The sequence below is a fragment of the Abramis brama genome (assembly GCF_963993115.1).
Source record: "Abramis brama genome assembly, chromosome: 1".
Classification (NCBI taxonomy): Eukaryota; Metazoa; Chordata; class Actinopteri; order Cypriniformes; family Leuciscidae; genus Abramis; species Abramis brama.
In genome coordinates, this window is record NC_139963.1 from 42,618,342 (window position 1) to 42,637,831 (window position 19,490).

At 39.0% G+C, this 19,490-nt stretch overlaps 1 protein-coding gene and 1 pseudogene across 2 annotated transcripts in view; one reads left to right on the plus strand and one right to left on the minus strand.

The window, feature by feature from the left end:
- The window catches only part of LOC311097392 (uncharacterized protein), a gene marked incomplete at its 5' end in the record, with an annotated part of 189,722 nt that overhangs the window by 61,339 nt on the left and 108,893 nt on the right, over nucleotides 1–19,490 (plus strand). The gene's annotated exons all lie outside the window — the stretch shown is intronic.
- LOC311081287 (nucleoside diphosphate kinase, mitochondrial-like) lies at nucleotides 6,916–13,402 on the minus strand (annotated as a pseudogene). Its single transcript, XR_014609524.1, has 5 exons — nucleotides 13,304–13,402; nucleotides 9,756–9,824; nucleotides 9,579–9,680; nucleotides 9,169–9,280; nucleotides 6,916–7,580 (listed from the first exon to the last, which is right to left on the minus strand). The product of XR_014609524.1 is annotated as a nucleoside diphosphate kinase, mitochondrial-like (transcript).

Genomic DNA, 19,490 nt, shown 5'->3' on the forward strand with positions numbered 1-19,490 from the left:
AACAAGAAACTCAGATGGGAAAAGACAGAGATTATGGTAAAAAAAAACAAGCTTAGGGATTTAAACCATGGCATTCTTATCATCTCTAGGATTTTGTTTTTTTAACTTGTTTACAAATTTCCGTAAACGATACACTTCAAGATCTACGAAAGCCCCTTCTTTTATCAAATATCTGGTGTCCTTCACAAATTGTGCACTATTAGGAAAATAATCCTCAATTTGCACGCCTTTTAACCCTTTCGTTTCCTGAAGAAAAACACGAATGTCTTCAGCTTTGTACAAAACATTTACTGCTTCATTTTGAGAACAAGCAGAAAACTCTGAACAAACAGAAACGCAAGAATCAGAATCATCATTGTCAGAAGCTATGACTTCATCTTCAGCAGCATCAGTTATTTTGATTTGCTTACTAGTAGTTAATATGATATACCATGTGTCAAAATGATTGATGGCTTATGTTAATATGATATACCATGTGTCAAAATGATTGATGGCTTAGGAGGATACTCCGTCTGGCGCGTGCAATGATGACGCAGTGAATAGTGACGATTCTCTCTGACCAATCAGCAATCTGTCGTGTTTTCACGTCACATTTTAGTATCGCCTCAGCCCGCTTAGAACCTCGCCGGAGGTGGTACGAAAAAAAGTACCTGGAAGCAGGTACAGGTACAACTTTTACACAGTGGAAAACCAAACAGAGCCGAGTCGAGTCGAGCCGAGGCGAGCTGGTACTGTGTAGTGGAAAAGCGCCATAAGCGGGCTGAGGCGAGCTGAGGCGATACTAAAATGTGACGTGAAAACACGACAGATTGCTGATTGGTCAGAGAGAATCGTCACTATTCACTGCGTCATCATTGCACGCGCCAGACAGAGTATCCTGAATAAAAAAACAGCAAAAACAAAAACAAAAACATCCAAAAACAGCATACACTCGATTTCCTCCATTGTCCTGTGTGTGTGGGTAGCGGGTGTGTCTCGCGCGTCTCGTGTAGAAGATTAAGTCACGGCAGTTTCCTGCGGCGTCGCTATGACAACCAGGTACTATTGTGGAGGTACTATCTGCAATCAGGCGGTCAGGGTTTCATATTATTTTGAAGGTACCCCCGGGAGCCGCCATTGGCTAACAAGCCTTCACCTGCTGTTAGCATCCCATTGACTCCCATTCATTTTCGCGTCACTTTGACAGCGAATAACTTTACATCTGAGGCGTTTAAAGACTCCATTTGTCCATTGTTTATTTCTAAAGAAACACGACAATGTATAAAAGGCTCCATTACCTTGTATCTTACGTTATGGCCCCGTAGAAGCAGTTTTTGTAAAAGTAGGCTAACGATTGCGTCATAACCACGCGACTCTCTCGAAATTACCGTAGAGACAGGAAGAGAAGCTCGCAATCAATCGGGGGGACGTGGAGGCATAAAGTCCGATAAAGTAAAGGGAGAAGCCCATAGAGAGTCATGACGTTGCTCCTGCTCCTAGCTCATGGACAGCTCCTACTCACACTCTCCGTCTCTGCAAGATTCGGAAGGGAATGGTTCCGATTTCGCTTGGCACGGCTACTAGAAAACTTACAACTGTCAGGCAGGCTGCTCACGTCACATCCACGTCGTCAAGCTCAGTTTGAGTCTGCGCAGTACGCTCGGCAATCAGGAAGTGAGTGCTTCTAATGTGCTTCAACTTCTCTCCGTTGAAACCTATGGGGTCGCTGTGTCCAGTTTATATACTGTCTATGTCTGCAATGGGAAACAGAGCGAAAAGCGAGCCGAGCCGAGGCGAGTCGAGTCGAGTCGGTGCTGGTAATGGAAAAGCGCCATTTGATTACAACACCATTTTGCACTATTTCGTTCGCCTTCTCAATAGTGCTAAAGAAAAGCACAAACGCATTATTCATTCGCGAAGCGGACACAATGTTTTCATGACCCACAACGTCTCCTACAGCCAAACAAACATCTTCCACGTTAGCGTTTGAATCAATTTTTACTCCATGACGCCGAGTTAAATTTTCAAAAGCCATTGTGTTTGGAGTCGCCATGCTTCCCAGCAAAAGTGCTGGAAGCAGACTATCCTCACAAAAACAATAAACAAAACAAAAACAAAACAACAACAAAAAAATACAAACAAAACACTTACAAGAAAAAAGGAAAAAGTTTGGAAAAAGCACTCTTACCAGCCACAGTGAGTAGTATGAAGCTGCAGACTCGGAGCCTGCATCTACAGTCCCGCACCCAGAGTCCCGCATTCTCAGACCCCTCGTTTTTCGAGACAGCGCCTCCTATCAATCGGATAAACATTTGAAGAACTTAAGCAGAAACGTAAGTATCGTCAATTTTATTTAGCGAATCATACTCATTCGATTTCTTTTTTAATCAAACTACTTTATAGATCGATACACCAACATATGAATAGTCCATTTAATATTTGTAAAGATAGTTTGTAACAAAATTTGAGCCGTTAATGTATGTTTTTTCACCTTTTTTCCCCGAAAATATTTTGATAGCTAACGTTAGCCTTTAACCTTGGACTTTTTGTAGACAAGCCATTGTAAAAATTGTATTAAAATTAGTTGACATTAAAGTAGACCAATTAAATACATTAAGTGTGTTAATATCAAAGAATGTCATCATTAATTATTTAATCAGATTTACCCTTTGACCTTTTTTTAATTACCGGACCTTTTCTCCTAAAACTATAAATTGAATTAATTAATGCCGGAGTAATTATTTTACTTTATATAATTTATGTAGACTACTTAAATTAGTTCTTATAAAACGTAAGTATTAAAATTAATCAATATTAATTTAACTGTGATATGAAGTTGTTGCCAGCCATTTACAACTCATACAATTGCCTATCAAATTTACTATGCCTTCACTATGTATTAACCAGTCTATGGTATTAACATGTGAGCTAGAATGTGTCATTTGGCCTTTTGTTTGGGTTCCTTCTTTTAATTTGTATTGACTGAAATGTTTTATATATTAATTTATTTATTTTAATGGACAGGCCATCATTCATGGCCTATGTGAGATGCAGGCATTATCCTGGCAGGAGGCTGAGGAGGTGTTCCTCCGTGGCCCTACTTATCACCCTAGGTATGCTTGTAATTTGCATTTGCAAAAAATAAAAATATATATATTTATTATTACACAATATTTTTGACAATGGCATTCATCTTTAATTTTAGTGAAGTCGAGGAATTTGACAAGAGCGATTGCAAAAAGAATGAAAAAAGAAGAAACATTCGTCTACCAGAAAGTAATTATTTTACCTTATGCATTTACATTACATTTTACATTTATTCATTTAGCAGACGCTTTTATCCAAAGCGACTTATAAATGAGGAGTTTTTTTTTTATGCAATTGAAGACGAAAAGTAAAGTCACTAACACAATTCTTTCTTCCTTTTTTCTTTGCTTTGTCCTGTTTACAGCAAGATGATGTTTAGGTGTTCGTTAAATAAAGTACAGAATTGTTTATTATTGGTGTTTTGTCTATTCTTATTTGAGTTTTGCTTTGCATTCAAAATATCAAAAAACAGGTTTTGTAATGTTAGCATGGTATAATGTTAATTAGACCATTTGAACTGAAAGAAAAATTGGAATTTGAATTAAAAAAAACATTGTAGCAATATTATATCACAATATTTTTCAGAAGATAGTTCAATCTGTAATTGTATCCCTTCCATCAGTAATTTTCTTTCAATTACACCCACGCTCCAAAAATAACTACTGGGTAATTTGTTAGTCAGAGAACACAATGAGTTTTTCTGGCACATGCATTAAGCAGGGAACGCAAATATTTACGTTCTTTAAATAAAACGAGACCGTAATATTGCATCCTATTGTTTTCAATGGCATTTGGATAAGGGTGTTATACGATCTTCGAAACAGTAGGAGGCGCTGTCTCGAAAAACGAGGGGTCTGAGAATGCGGGACTCTGGGTGCGGGACTGTAGATGCAGGCTCCGAGCAGAGCCCGTCTACGGAGAGCCTGCCCACTCCCTATTAAGCCCTATTGTACCGAATTTTGGTTGTAGTACCACCAGAGTTCCACTGGGGGCGCTCGCCATGAGTGCAAAATGAATGGGAGTCAATGGGGCTAGACGGCTAAATTTGTCTCTTTCACCCGATTGCCGTTGAGAAATCTCAGGTCTGATTGTAGATTTTGCAAGTTCAACATGGGTTTTAGGTCGAAAGTTGAATGAACGAGTACTTATGTCGTTTTGATTTCTTACAGGTTGAGTTGTTGTTGCCCATAACACGCTAGCATTCTGCTAATGACGTCAGCATTCTGACGTCATTGACATTTTGAAAGACTTTTTAAAGCAAATAAGTGACTCTAAAAAATCTAACACCCAGCAATGTGTAATTTCTTTGCATCTCCTTTCGAATACAACATTCAAATTACTAGAGAAAAAATTATATCCTGAGAAAAGTGGATTTTGAGGGGTATACCGCCATTGACCTCCATTCATTCTGCACTCGTCCTGTGAGCGCCCTCATATGGAATCAGAGTGGAACTGCAACCAGTTCAGAAGCCGGAAGTGTAGTGAGAGTGAAACTTCTCGCCATATTAGACATTCTCTGCTCCGAGTCTGCAGCTTCATAATGTTGGCCACAGTCGGCAAACCACTCACATCCACACTCACCACGCTCCGCCCACTCACTCCCAGCATGCACAAGAGAGAGAGAGAGATGGGGGGAAGGGCAGAAGATGAGATAAGGCATTTCAATCTGAACTTTTAATGCAACCATGCAATGCATCAAACAGTCTAATCGCATATAATCGATTACCCATGCTTGCATATTGTATTTTAGGATAATTACACAAACATATCCAGGTCATATTTCAAGATATTAAGCCTATTAGTTTTTTTTTTTACCAGTAAGGTGTGTTTATTTGCACTGTGATATTATCATCATGCTAATTCCCCTTAAAATTTAAAACTAAAAGACTGGCATTATTGTACTAATGAAAAAAATCCTCCAAAGGAAACTTTTTTTTTTTTTTATTAAAATTAGAATAAAAATAAATGCAGTACAAATAAATGCTACTATGCAGTTCACATGGTACGATTTAAATATATCATTATAATGATAAATTCTTCTTTAAAAAAAAGAAAATAGAGTGATGATAATTAGGGGGTGAATACAACTAATTTACAAAAAGCTAAAAATCCTAAAGGCTAAATACATTTCTTTTATTTTTTTCCCTTCTGATTTTGTGGCGAAATACACTACCGCTTAAAATTTTGTGGTCAGAAGATGAAAATAAATAAAATACATTTAAAATAAATTAATACTTTTTTAATTTAATAAGGACACATTAAATTAAAAGTGACAGGAATGACATTCATAATGTTCAATTCATAAAGATTTCTATTTCAAATAAATGCTTTTGAACCCTCTATAAATATTAAATATTAAATAAATATATTACACAACTGTTTTCAACGTTTATAAAAAATAATTGTTTCTTGAGCAGCAAAACAGCATATTATAATGATTTATTAGAATAATTCTACTTTCACCACAAGAATAAATTACATTTTAAAATATATTCAATAGAAGAGTTATTTAAAATTGCAATCATATTTCACAATATTACTGTTTTTTTCTGTATTTTTGATCAAATAATGCAGCCATGGTCAGCAGAAGAGAGGACTCCAAAATTGACAACAAACTTTTGAACATTAGTGTATGACTTGAACATGGACTTGTCAATTTTCGTGAAGTTAATCTACCTAAGATAATGAACTGAAATTAATTTTACCTCGAACACAGTAAGGCTGTACATCATGACATATTCATTTCTGCTGTTGGAGAGGAAGTAGAGGCAGTGCCTCCACGAGCCGGGCTGCCCCGCGAAACTGTTCAGCAGCTCTTCTGCAATAACACCACAAAACACTCATCACAAAACTCATTATTATCTAGTTGAAGCAAAGCACGCAGTGAAAGATATTAATGTTTAGTTAGGTTTGTTGCAATAACACCAAACAAACACTCAGCAGAAACTTCCTTCAATGACGAACACAAGAGTTGAACTCAAACGCAATGAAGAGGGCTCATACAAGCTACTGTTCCCACAACTTGAACTCAATTCTAGTTCAAAGTTAACAAATGCTTCTTGTACACAGAGTTTTGCATATTTGCATGAAAAAGAAAACATAGCTTTGTTGCACACCTACACGTATGCGCATTTCAAAAACCAGTCGAGTTCAAATTACAGTGTGTTTGTTAGTTAGAGCTTCATCACAATAACTTCATTAGTTACATTCATTAATTTGATAGATGTTTCATCTAAAGGCTTGAATCAATACGCTTGTTGTGTTCCCTTGGAAGTGAACACTTAACACTGCACATTACCAGCACTACCTTTTTGCCTCCATTAAATATGGCAGATTTTTGTAATGACAACATTGTGAAAAACACCTCTCGTGACAATTAGGAACTGAGAAACTGGGCCGCATCTGATAGTTTAACATCTGGTTTAGTCTGAAAACATGGTGTGAAACAGGGTGAAAGATCATATAGATGTAGGCTCTAAAAAGACAAGATACTTTTGTTTTATTGGATAGAGTTAGATAGATTGAAGGGGGAAAAAAAATCTTCAATCCTTATCCAGAAAATCACAAACAACTGGAAAAGTCAAGCGGTCTTCGTCTGTTGATGGACAATGTGAGGCCAAAGATGGAGAAGTCAAAAAGTTTGAGAACCGTAGAAATGTATACATAGAAGCCACTTTCGACCGCTTCAGACATGTCGACGTGTCCGCCATCTTTATGAAACTGTTCATTACAAATCAATGCACAAAATGTCACAGCATTGTTCGGCCTACGGCTGTAAAAACCACCACTGGTTTGGGACATATTGATCATGCACTGATGTAATATGTAAATATATTCACAAACAAACCATTTTTAAGTTACAGCAAGTATTTATTTCATGTTAAATTAACAGTCTATAAATAATTATTTAATGAATTTCCCCCAAGGGATTGTGTTCGGATCACAAACATCTGCTAAAAGGCAAGTAGTCATTTATTTTTATTTTAAGCATTAAAGTATATTGTTTACAGAAGTTAGTTAAAGCACTGTGTGTGTGGTCACTGGTTAAAGATTGTAACCAATTAAAATTGTAACAATAATTGCTTTTAAGAAACAATTATGAACTATTAAAGCTTTTGTTTTGACTAGTACTTGTGCAGCAAAGCAAAAATAAGTCATTTTTAAAATATTCAAGGCCACCTTTTGTCAACATTTTCTCCAAAAGTTTTTTTTTTTACTATTTTTAAAAATATTTATAATATATAACATTTCAATTTATTTACATTCAACAATTTTACATCATTTGTGCACTTCAGCATCAGCATTTATGTGCTATTGAGGAAATTGACCTGAAATGGTCCCAGCTGAGGGTGATCAGACAAGTTAATTGCACACACACAGTCGTCGGCCCGTCTTAAATGTGGTAAATGCTTTTCTGATCGCATCCCTCCCAGTCGACGAGCTCTGAGGAATGAAACCACAGCGAGATCTCCCGCTCCGCTCCTTCCACAGAATCAGAGGCGTGCACCACATTTCTGAAGAATTCAACAGTCATGAAAGTCATTGCATCCATGCCACTGATTTAGGGTCTGAACACATAATTACAGCTGAGATTCTTGGTAACGCTTTATAATAAGGTCCCATTAGTTAATGCATTAAGAAGAATTAACTAACACAATTGTTACAGAATTATTTATTCATCTTTGTTAAAGTAAAACTACCGTTCATTGTTAGTCCATGTCCGTTAATGCCGCATGTCCATTAGTTCATATTAACAGATACAACTTTTGTTTGTGCCCCTATTATGCTTTTTTGAATATTACTTTTCATGTAGTGAATAATATTGCTGTTCGTCAGTTTCAAAGGTCAAAGTGCACGACAAATAAAGTTAATGTCTCCTAAAATAAAATCAATTCTGAACTGCCAAAATGAGTCGTCAGTAATTCCACAGAAAGGCTCAATATCTACGTAACAATGAAACACATTTGCATAATGTCAGCCGATGGTCTTCATTGGTTGCTCGTGAACAACATTTACTTTGACCCTCAAACACTGTAGATGAAGCTGAGGCTGGAAGAGTTTGGTTCATGTTGTCGACAAGACGCTGTTTTCTGCTCTGTGGAAGCAAATCCACTTCACATATTTCCAAAGGATGAGGACTCGAATTGATACGGTAAAACCGACGCCATCGTTACTGTTCCCCTCACTGTGTATCCTGTGCTGAGGAAGATCTGGAGCTGACCAATCACAGACTCTGCTAGATAAAAAGGCAGTTGTGCTGTATCAGCTCCACCTCCATTCATAAATCCTCTCCTGTGGCCTCATGGGACAGTAAAGTGTCCATCGTATGTGAACTTCAGAATCACGCCAGTAGTTGGTCATCCGGGTACTTTTCGCTTACTCTTTTAATATGAATACCATGAATTTGGACACTCGTCGGCTCACATACTGTTTTTCGTGTCCTATATAGAATAGAAGTTTTCATACGCAGCTGCAGCATGAATCTTTGAATGAACCATTTTTCAGACTCTTTGAAAAACGAGGTGATCTGCAATGTATATTATGAGAAAATGAAAGTGTTTTTGACCTTTGATGTGTGTAAACCTGTTGTAGGAGACTTCCAAAACTAAATTAGGAAACTTTAAAATAGCATTATAGGGGCACTTTAATAATGTGTTTGCAAATGTTTAAATAAACATTAATAGATGCTTTAGAAGTAACTTTAAATGTTAGTTCATGTTAACTAATCGTAATGTTAACAAATGGAACCTTTTTTGTTTTTATTGTTACTACCAAGAGTTTTTGCACAAAAAAAAATTAAAACCTCAAAACAACCATTTCTGAGATGATAATCAAATACAACTCTGTCAATTTAACAACATGAAATGTGGTGAGCTCATGTGGCAACAATATAGTACACTACTGTTTAAATATCTATTTTTTTTTCCTTTTTTATATTTCATTTGTTTATTTTTTCTTTAAAAAATTTAAAAAACAGTTTATTATTGAACGTAACATTAAAAATTTGAACATTTAAAAAATATATAATCACTATAAATATTTAGTGTGCAGTGTGCAGTACACTAGTGTTCATAATGAGTGTGTGTGTGTGTGTGTGAGCACCTGCTGATGTGAACGCTGAATCTCCTCTAATAGTTCCAGGTGAAGCTTCAGCAGGGTCAGTGTCTCCCACCAGCATACGGGACGACCTCACCACATTATGCCCCTCCCACACCTGAAAACAAGCCAATGAAAACTCCTCAATCTTTATGACAGAATGTGACACTGTAACGGTTTGAAGAACACAGTTTCAGACAGTAGTGTGCTATACCTTTTTCTTCTTCATTGCATATTTAATTAGGCGAGTGGCATCTACTTTTTATTTAAAATGTAATTTTGCATTTTAAATAAATTGTGTAAAACTTACTTTTGGATGTTCATTAATTACATTGGAAATCAAAGTGCTCTTATTTGCATCCTGTAGTATTATAGTATTACAGCTGAATGATATTCATAACTGGTGGTTACTGTACCATGGCGACTACAGGGCCAGAGGTCATGTAATACAGCAGGCTGGAGTAGAACGGTTTCTTCCGCAGCGAGATGTAATGCTGAGCTAAAAGCTTGTCAGAAGCCTGAAACACACACAGATACATGATGTACAAACATGTCACACACACTCATGAACGTCTTTTGTGTGAATCACGCACCTGCAGCATCTTCAGACCAACCAATCGGAATCCTCGCTGCTCGAAGCGCTTGATGACCAGGGCTCTACGCTAACTTTTTTCCCAAGGAGTACATGTGCTCCTAAATGAGAAAATTTAGGAGCACACAAAGAAATATAGGAGCACAGTGAAAAAAGTTGATTAAACTGCTCAATTCATATGGATTAGTTTTATGATCTTTTTATGAACGTTTTTCGAAGCATCAAAGTGGTAGTTGTGTAGGCTGTCAATGGAGGAAAAGAAATCTCTCAATTTCATCAAAAAGTTCTTCATTTGTGTTCTGAAGATGAGTGAAAGTCTTACGGGTTTGGAACAACATGATGGAGAGTAATAAATGACAGAATTTTCTATTTTGGGTGAACTAACGTTACCTGTTTAATAATTATGCAATTATTATTTTAACCTACTTCAAAATATATAAAAAGAATGAACACCTCAATAAAGTATAAAGTGCTAAAAACAAAACAAATGCCTGCTTGCTTTTTTCCTTTGCAGTACTTGCAGTAGCCTATATTAAGTTACATCAAAAATGAGTTTTTGTCGTCTTCCTGTCCTCAGTGTGGACTGTTTTGGTCGTAACTTCAGTTTATGCACTTGGTCTTTTGGTGGGACATAATTAAAATAAAATTTGGTGGGTTGCTAATAAAATTTTGATACTCATTTGCAAGTAGGCCTATTGATAGTGTGCGGGAGTTCATTATTTTGTTTTTTTTGCACTTGGTCTTTTGAGATAATGACTATAGGCTTCATACTGTGTTGTGTATCTAGCTCACTAAGTGTTTACTTTACTTTTTTTATGGTGTAGCGGCCTGTTTACACCTGGTCACTGCTACGTTTTTACTGATCAAAACGATTTCATGCGTTTTTACTGATCAAAACGATTCCATTTACACCTAGTCACATTGTGTGTTTTCGCAAAACTAAATCGGATCTTCTATTCCCGCGTTATATGTAGTTTTAATGTAGGCCTAGTTCACGTCACCAAAAGCAACAGATATGACCAGCATTTTATTGATCATCATAAGCTCATTTCAAAATCAGCGATAGGAGAGAGCGACAGCAGCACTGGTAACCGTTAGCCTAATATCATTTCGTTTCTTTACTATTAATTAATATGATTGTGTGATGAGCACTGTGCTCGTAATTCGCGGCAGTTTGCGCGTTAGCTTGATGAATGGATCGCTCATCTGTCGTGATGCGTGTTGCAGTAGCGTCATCATATCTGGCTATAACATGACATATAGCCAATAACACGCTCTCACACGTTTATTTTTAGCACTGTTGGGAGGACTCTCTCACTTAAAATCCAGCAGTTCCCGCACATTCCCACACTATTTCAGTGATTGGCTCAATGGTTGCGAATCGTCGCTCCCATTTGAATAAAGTTAAGCGCGTCATCAAATGTTCACATAACGCAGTTGCGACCCCGTCCTCTTGCTTGCTTTCCATGTGAAATCAATGGTATGCTTCGCTTCATCGCGCTGTTGTCTTCAGTGTATTGAGAACAGCCCGTCACTCGCGCACTGTGCTCGTAAATTATTTTTCAAGTTCGCACATAACTATTTTTAGGCGCAAATGCGAGTAAATTTCTCGCACTGTAGAGCCCTGTGACATCACCGATCAGACGCCTCTGAACGCCATCAGGTTTCACAGCGACCAAAGTGCGTTCTCTAATGCCAGACAAATCTAAAGCAGTTCAGAAACATGTCAATGCATGTCAGTTTTCATGGCGACTACACACATTATTTTTTTCAGATTAATGATAAATTTGTTAAGCAAACAGCGCCATCTACTGGCCAAGGGTGAGACAATAGTATATTGAGCCCCTGAGGAACTCTCTGCATATCCCTGCTAAAAGCTTCCTGCCATTAACATTGTCTCTCAATATTGGTAATTTATCAGCATTTTGAATATTCATTGCAGGAACAGAGTGATATTTCATCTGATATCATCAGGAAAATGACGTGTATCACCTGACTATCTCTTACAGGAATACTAACAGTCTTTATAAAGAAAAGTTCCTGCAAACGTGACAGATACGCGATCACTTACAGTCGTTCCTTGAAGCGTTATCAAATTAAGGTGGTTCCACACACACACACACACACACACACACACACACACACACACACACACACTCACTCTCTCACATACAGACACACACAGACTCTCTCTCTCTCTCACACACACACACACACACACACACACACGCACATTAATGTGCTCAGTTTGACCACCATGCTGCCAAGATGCATTCAATACAACACTCTGATTGGCCTTCAGATGGACCAATCACACACACTGTGAAGAGGGAGTTCGAGGTCACCACAGTTAGTCAGGTCTTACCATTCATATCATATAATTTCCATGTCATTTTGAATTAACTTTTATTTGTACAGTTTCCATGTTAATTTTAGTTTAATTGTTAGTAATTCCCCTATGTGCTTTTGTCATTTTATTAGGTTTTTTAAATACTGCTATTTAGGTTTAATTTATTTATATTTCAGTTTTAGTAAAGATTTAGAGGTATTTACAGTAGTCAACATTTGAAGTGGATCAAAAAAGTTCATCAAAGTTGTCCTAAGACAAGAACGGGTGTTGTTCAAAATTCATGTATAACTTTGATGAAAGATTTTGATCCACTTCAAATGTTGACTATTGTATTTCTATTTAATAATTTTAGTGCTTCAACTTAAACTTATTTCAGTTTTTTACCAAGGCAACATTTCTTGTTTTCATTTAGTTAATTTTTTTCCCCCCAGCTTTATTTAATTTAACTGAAATGTAATTAATACATGTGCATACATTTTGGTGGATTACAGTTGAAAGAGTTTGAAGTTTGAGATGTGAGTATTTTTATGCTCGACATGTGTAGTTTGTGTCTTTGATTTCAGTTTCAGTGTGTGATACAGAAAGCCAGTGCAATTTTGACCTGTGCAACTAAATCTATTAAGTGTGAGACAACAACTTGCACGAGCTCCTAATGTAGTCAGCACTCACCCACGTGAGGACGCAATAACACAATTAACCAATCACTGATCGCCTGAGGACAGAGCACATACACTTATATCCTAGAGATAAAACTGGATTTAAAAAAATATAGCCTAATTCGATATTTTTTTTTAATGGCTGTAACAAAATACAGTACTGATATACCGTGGTACATTCGTTTCAGCGTGGCATTATATTAAAACTACCAAATTCATTCATATAATGGTAAGTTACGTCGAGTAATTTCAATGGATGTTACCATAAAATGTTTCCAAAATCAGCCTTACAAAAAGTAGGCTACCATGGAAGAGCAATATGTGATCAAATCTAATAACGTTACAACCGTACTAAAAAAAAATTACCATGGTATTACTCTGAGGTACTCGTGTGGTGTGTACAAAAAATGATCGTAATCCAGTCTTTTTTACTCGTTGTGTAGTGAAGCATTACTGGTACACATCCTTATGTTATTTCCACGTTAAACGTCCAATAAAATGCTACTGTCATCGACACAGAGAGAGAGATGGATGTAAACAGACCTGTGTCACTGCTGAGGCTGCGCGCGTGCCCGTGGAGCTCAGTGTGGCCGCTCGCGCTCCGTGGACGCCGAGGGCAAATCTCATAAACATCATCTTCATTTCCAGGTCAAACCAAGCGGCAACATTCTGATCTGAAAAATGACAGTGCGAAAAACTGCAATACATCGAAAATCCGCTAGGGGCAGGTCCCAAAAGGGAGCAAATGTCCATAGCCCCCATGTTAAAATGTCCGTTTTCACAGCATAAATTCATGTTTTTACAGGTTGGTCCCATGGACTTTTATTGTATTTTTCGATAGCTTCCGAGTGCCTGACAACTGTGAGGGGGGTGAATTTTTTTCTAACTCGTTAGTTTAGATCGTATTTAGATATAAAATGTATGACAATAAGGGCGTGGTTAACTTTGATTGACAGCTTGATTGACAGCTGACAGGGCAGCGCCACGGAGAATGACAACAAGAAGCGCCATTTTTTAATACAGTTGACATATAATACTACTGTTTCTGTATCGTGAAATGTAGTTTTAAGAAGTTTTCAGGCGAGAATGTAGTTGTTTAAAGCTCAAATCTGTGGTTTATTTAAAGATTTATGAAAATTTTATCCAGTTGTGAGATCCAGCGATGACCGGGCGCTCAGCGCGATGTACCCCGCCTGGAACAGCCTTTCCTCGGCTAGACGTTCTGAGGTGCCGCGGTCTCTGGCGTCTCTGTAGTGGTTAAATATGATTCGTCTTGTGTATATCTAACGGGCGATCTTTGGTCTCGTAACGTAAATCTATAATTTGTTCCCTGGGCAATCGTTTTGGCTGAGTAAGTTTCATAACTTTATAAGCTATTTAACTGTACCGTTGTATGGTTAGACTAGATCGAGCGCTGACTTTTTATGTTTGACTGAATTGTTTGCTTTATTTGTATAGCTTCTTGTAACTTTACCTTTTACTTATACTTTTATATTGATAAAACTGAAATTTAACAAAAAGAGACTGGGTTGAGTTTTGTAATTTTAATACAACGAATATGATCTGTAATGTTGTTTACTGCAACATCTGTTGTTTAGTACAAATACACATATTGCCTGGACCATATTAAAATTTTAAATATTTTTATATTATATTTAAAACGAAAAGAGGCAGGTTTGTGTTTTATATTTCGTTTTGTTATAAATAGGCAAACGTTATGTGCAGTGAATAACATTTATGTGGCTATAATGTTTAAGATTTCTTTAAATGAAAACGAAAAGAGTTAGTTTGGTGTTTTATAACATATTTCGTTGCCTAAAATATACACGGAGATAAGCAGAGCTAGTTGAGTGACGCGCGCTGCGTCAGAAGGTGGGCGGGGTTAGGATTTCCCAAGATTTTCCAAGATGGCGCCGCCCATACCCCCCATAAACGGCTTCAAACCCGTTCCCTTTCAAGGCGGTCACTTCAACATTACGTCAAAGACGTATATGGGAACTCCCTTCCTCCTCATTTTCACTGAAATCTTATAGGCTAACGCCAGCTGGAGACAGCTGGCCAATTGACGCGAAACATGCAAATGCTGACCGGTCCGCGGGCAGTATAAATAGCATGGGCGCGACAATTACGTCAGAATCTCTTTCTTCACGCTAGAAGTCTTATCTGAAGTCATCGTGGAAGTTGCAATAGAGGTTACTCACCATGTTTCCTCCCCGCATCCGATGGCTGCTAACTTACATGCCAGATATGTGCGGGTCCTATCGACTCGCTCTACCCTAACAAGTTCAACCGAGGCCGCACTCACGGACGACGGGCATGTGCCGGACAGTGCGCGCCCTCAGGGGAATAAACCCGGGCATCCGCGGGGATGAGGCCCACTGCCGCCAGCAGGCCGCTGGTGGGCCCTCTCCCGCCCTAGGACGAGTACGCTGCCCGTCGCCACTCCGGTCCTCTTCGCGGGCTCGCTAGAAGGACTCGACGCGATAGCCCCTGTTGATAGGAATACTTCAGCCCGGTATCTCAGCCAGGCTACTTCAAGAAGACTCCGTCTTCCACGGCGTCCTTTGGTAGTCGTGCGCAAGACGCGCGTCTAGAGAGACGAGGCAAAGGCCATGGCTCCGTGTCTAAAAGGGAAAAAAAGTACGGATGCTATAGATCTCTAGCAGAGAGGTCTCTAGCCGCCTCGCTCTGACAATGGAAGTGCACAGCCGCAATCCGGTGAGTGTTGTTGCGCAGTCGTTACCGCTTATGCTGTTGACGCTGGGCCTACGTAACATTACATTTTGATGTGCTTACAGCTGATGTTGCCCTGTATCCTTCAGTGCAACTGGCCATGCTGATTTAACTACATATTCACAGTCGTTGTCGCTACGCCACTGACGCTGTGTTTATGTTCACACTGCTCACTGTTATGTGCTATGATTTGTGCCGTTATATTGCCCTGTATCCTTCAGTGCAACTGGCCATTCAACTACGTATTCACAGTTGTTGTCGCTACGCCACTGACGCTGTGTTTATGTACTCACTGCACACTATATGTGCTATGATTTGTGCCGTTATATTTTGCCCTGTATCCTTCAGTGCAAATGGCTATTCTGATTACAACATTCACAGTTGTTGTGCTGCCACTGACGCTGTGTTTATGTACACTGATATGTGTGTGTTATGCTTATGCCGCGATATTGCCCTGTATCCTTCAGTGCAATAGCTTGTTTGCATATGACGTCACCTCACTGCGTTGCCATTAGGGCTGCACGTTTTCAAGTTTTTCATTAACCGTTAACCGAGGCCCTTAGCGGTTAATACTCGGTTAACCATAGTGTGCGCGCCGCAACCCCGAGATAGGCGTAATTTGCGGGTGAGTCACATATCCCCACGACCCCACCACTATTTTCTAAGGTCGATATTGTATTGTCCCCACCACTTTTGAAACATCTCGCGGCAGGAATACCAATACAAATAAACAAAACATCTCCAGTTAACTAGCAGAGCATTCATTTCGTTCGTTTTTTTTTTTTTTTTTTTTTTTTGGCGATCTAGCGCTGAAATGTTTTGTTTTTTAAATCAAGTGATCAAAGTGCTCGTTGCTGCTGCGATCGAGAAGGGTCTTGTAAAACGTGCGGAGGTATTATTAATTCGTGGCCACGAAACAATTCACCTGAATACCCGTTCACACACACACACACACACCAAAAAAAGGAATAAAAAGCTGTACGAGAATAGTCGGCCTTCACTGAAGAGCTATCTTCACAGGTAAGAAAAACAGTTTAATAATTATTATTAATTCGTGGCCACGAAATAATTCACCTGAATATTCACCAATTCACAAAAAATAGGTCTTTAGCATTCACTAATTAATAGTATCAAACTGTTTTTGGCCACGTTGTAATTCGTTAAATCAAAATGAGGGAGGGAATTTGTTCAACGTGTCCACGATTTATTAAAACGAGGGAACAAATAAGTCGTCGTATAATTATTTAGATCAGTGGACAGGGCGCAAGAACAAACAGTGAGAGAGCCCCGGCCGCGCGCGCGCACTCTCACCGCCTTCAAACAACACGAGCGCTGTATTGCTCTCTCTCCCTCGCGCATATCAACACAATAGTAAAAGGTCGGAAGACCGATTGTGTTTTATAGATTAGTAGTTTGTTCAGATAAAGTGTTTGATTAGCAAGTACATGTTTAGGAAATGCATAATACAAATTGTATGGGTTAATGTAACGGTAAACGGACTCTGCGGGTAAAACTGTTGTGATGAAATTGCGCATGCTCGAGGTAAAACTGCTGGGGTAAAGCTGTGGCTCTGCGGCTCTGCAGACAGATATTATTGTGCTGCCATCAGTGGCGCGGATACTATGTTTGTTTCTGGCTCGCGCACGCTCGCGCACAGCCTTCACTCTCGCACAGCCTTCACTCTCGGACGCGCGCTTTCTTTGCCCGCTTCATATTAGAAAACTGGTCTAGCGGTCTCTGGTGGTGCAAAAATGTATTACAACTAAATTCAGTGCACGCCATTGACGCCACTTAACCGAGCAAAATGTTTCACTCGGTTACGCAATTTTTAACGGTTAATCGGTTAATCGGTTAACCATGGACACCCCTAGTTGCCATGGCGCGAAATACAGATGGAGGGCAGGAAGTGATTTGCTACATTTAGAACCACTATAACAAACTCAAAATGCCTATGTTTTGCGTCGTTTATGGTTGCTCAAATCGATGAAACCACGAGGAGTTTTTATCGAGTACCAAAAGTTGTTGTTCATAAGGGGGAAAAAGGCAAGAAATTGACCGAAAAACGCCGGAAAAAAATGGCTTGCAAACCTACGTCGGAAAATGCCTGTGTGTGCAGTGATCACTTTATCAAAGGTGAATTAACTTATGTGGCTATGTTTGTGTAACGTACCAGTTTCTGAACTTTGTAAAGTCAAAGTAATTGTTTCTTCTTTTCTTTGAGTTTGTAAGTTACCCCTGTAACTGAAGACAAACTCGTAACGTTACAGGCAAAATCTTTCAATTCAGTTGAAAAATCGCTCCTCTTCATAACGTAAGGATCACGTCCAACATATGTTTCGATTTTTTTGTTGTATATTTCTCTTGTAATAGTGTCAAAAGTAGTCCAGTACGGACTTTCCGCCATCTCGTCCATTCCGCTCTTCACTTCCTGCCCTCCATCTGAATTTTGCGCGTCATCACAATCACGTGACTGCAAACCACCTATTGGCTATTCTGATTACTACGAAGACACAGTTGTTGTGTGATGCAACTGACTCTGTGTTACGTACACGCGTCACACTGTTGTGTTAGGATTTATGCCACTATTGCCCTGTATTTTTCAGCGCAAATGGCTATTCTGATTGCTACACAGCACGTAATACCACGTATTCAGTTGTTGCGCGATGCATCTGACGCTGTGTTTAAGTACACACTACACACTGATATGTGTTATGAATTTGCCGTATATTGCCCTGTATCCATCAGTGCAATGGCGATTCTGACCACTACGTATTCACAGTTGTTGCGCGATGCAACTGACGCTGTGTTTATGTGTACACTACACACTATATGTGCTATGAATTTTGCCGTTGTATATTGCCCTGTATCCTTCAGTGCAATGGCTATTCTGATTACTACACAGTACTTATTCACAGTTGTGGCGCGATACAACTGACGCTGTATTTACGTACACATTACACACTGATATGTGTTATGAATTTGCTGTATATTGCCCTGTATCCTTCAGTGCAATGGCTATTCTGATTACTACACAGTACGTATTCACAGTTGTTGCGTGATGCAACTGACGCTGTGTTATGTACACACCGCACTCTGTTACGTGTAATGATTTATGCCATTATATATTGCCCTGTATCATTCAGTGCAATGGCTATTCTGATTACTACTCAGTATGTATTCACAGTTGTTGCGCGATGCAACTACGCTGTGTTTACGTACACACTACACACTGATATGTGTTATGAATTTTGCCGTTGTATATTGCCCTGTATCCTTCAGTGCAAATGGCTATTCTGACTACTACGTATTCACAGTTGTTGCGCGATGCAACTGACGCTGTGTTGTACACACCGCACTCTATAATGATTTATGCCATTAGCCTATATATTGCCCTGTATTATTCAGTGCAATGGCTATTCTGATTATTACACAGTGCGTATTCAGTTGTTGCGCGATGCGACTGACGCGGTGTTTACGTACACACTACACACTCATATGTGTTATGATTTTTGCCGTGATATATTGCCCTGTATCCTAAAGTGCATATGGCTATTCTGATTACTACGTATTCACAGTTGCTGTGCGACGCAACTGACGCTGTGTACACACTACGCACTGATATGTGTTACAATTACGCCGTTATATATTGCCCTGTTCCTTCAGTGCAACTGGCTACTCTGATTACTGTGTATTCACAGTTGTTGTGGGCTGCCACTGACGCTGTGTTATGTACATTGATATGTGTCTATGATTTATGCCGTTATATATTGCCCTGTATCCTCAGTGCAATCGGCTATTCTGATTAACGACGTCGATGTCGCTATGCCTCTGACGCTGTGCTTGTACAGCATCAATGTAACTATGCTATCACGTTGCCCTGTATCCTTCAGTGCAACTAGCTATCCTATCTAACTGTGCATAGTCACAGTCGTCGCCACGGCGACTTGCGCTGCATCTGTGTACACACTGAAGCGTTATGCTGTTATGTTGCCCTCAA